Genomic DNA, 2,118 nt, shown 5'->3' with positions numbered 1-2,118 from the left:
GGGCGGAGCCTTAGGTGTTCACCAGGGCTGGGCACCCCAGTCGCTAGATTGTGACATTGTATGTGGGGGCGGAGTCGAGAGGGAACAATAGTGGTAGCTTCGTTCTCCGAGGGATCTCAGTCCCTTCTCTGGGATCCTGGGTTGCGTGCTCTGCCTTGCTGCACAATCACCACCTCACTGGGTCTGCCATCTGCCACTTGCATACTCAGGGTCCACCCACTGCGATCTTGCGCACCCCAGATGGCTTATGCGTCCCCGGATGCCTTATGTGCCCAATTCTCTCTGCTCTCCATGCTGCGACCCACTCCTGGCTGCTCGTCTCCACCCCTCCTACTGGTCTGGATGAACGGGTCTATTTCAACTTCTTGGTTGTCTGACTTCCAATCAGATAAATTTTCTGTCAGTTCTGGATGTTATTCTGCCTCTAAATTGTTGTTGTTCCAATCCTGGTTGTGCGTGTAGGTACGGTGCGTCCACCTATGCCTCCATCTTGGCCGGAAGTCCATAAAGAATGAATTTTAACTTTTTCACTTTATATATGTCTACATGCTTTTTACAATGAGCATATATTAGTGTTTTAATTTAAACAAATAAATAATTTAGTTCTGGCTGGTGTGGCTCAGTGGATCACGTGCAAGCCTGCAAATCCAAATGTGGCTGGCTTGATTCTTGGTCAAGGCATATGCCCAGGCTGTAAGCCAGGTCGCCGGTTGGGGGCAACTGATAAATGTTTCTCTGCCTCTCTTTCTCCCTCCTTTCCCCTCTCTCTAACAATAAACAAATCAATATTTTTAAAAATAAATATTTTAATTATTTATTTTAATATTTATTTTTAATTGAGTTTACAGGATGACACTGTTTAATAAAATTATACAGGTTTTAGGTGTACACTCTATAACACATCACCTGTATATTGAATTGTGTGTTCACCACCCTAAGTCCAGCCTCCTTCCATCATCGTGTATGTAACAGGACAGTATGCATGGTGAACATGAATAAACCACTTTCTTTGTGCAGCATCATGAGTAGACCACAGAAGCATAACATTGAGTGGAGGGAAAGTAAGTTGACAACAACAAAAATTGTCCATTTGCGCGATGTTCCAAAACAGACAAATTTAAAATTGTTCAGTTTTAGGAAATACACTTAGGGAGGGTTGGGTAAGTGGGCTGGAATGGGAGTAAAAGGGAGAAAACTGTACTTGAACAATGATTAAAATAAAAAAAAAAATTGAAAAAGAGAAATACACTTAAATGGTAAAGTCATTTTTTAAATGTAAGGCAAAGATAAACACAAAATTCCCAATTGTGAGTGGTTGGAGTGGAATGGTATAGAAGGGAGATCAGAGTGGGAACAGGGTGCTTGGGAGGGACTGGTAGCATCCTACATCTAAAACTAGATGATAAGTCCTTTGCCCATTTTTGAATTAGGTTGCTTGTCTTCTTAGAGTGGAGTCGTGTGAGTTCTTTATATATTTTGGAGATTAAACCCTTGTCTGAGGTATCTTGGCAAATATGTTTTCCTATATGGCTGGTCCTCTTTTTATCTTAATACTGTTTTCTTTAGCCATGCAGAAGCTTTTGTTTATTCTTTCCTTTATGTCCCTTGCTCTAGGGGCCAATGTTCATAGCAGCACAATTTACAATAGCCAAGTGCTGGAAGCAACCTAGGTGCCTGTCAGTAAATGAATGGATCAAAAAACCATGGTACATTTATGCAAAGGAATTTTATGCAGCAGAAAGAAAGAAGGAACCCCTACCCTTTGCAACAGCATGGATGGAACTGGGAAGCATTATGCTCAGCAAATAAGCCAAGTGGTGAAAGACAAATACCATATAATCTCACCTTTAACAGGAACCTAATCAACAAAACAAACAAACAAACAAGCAAAATATAACCAAAGACACTGGAATAAAGAACAGGCTGACAGTGACCAGCAGGGAGACGGGAGGAAATTTCAGGGGAAAAGGGAAGGGTTTGCAAGATCAAGTATAAAGGACATATGGACAAAAACAAGGGAGAGGGGTGAAAATGGAAGGGAGGTGGGGGAGGCTGAGGGGAGTCAGCTGGGATGGGAGTAAAAGTCAGAAAACTGTACTTGAACAACAATTAAAATAA

Source organism: Phyllostomus discolor, chromosome 2 (assembly GCF_004126475.2).
Source record: "Phyllostomus discolor isolate MPI-MPIP mPhyDis1 chromosome 2, mPhyDis1.pri.v3, whole genome shotgun sequence".
NCBI lineage: Eukaryota > Metazoa > Chordata > Mammalia > Chiroptera > Phyllostomidae > Phyllostomus > Phyllostomus discolor.
This window is presented reverse-complemented; position numbering follows the sequence as displayed.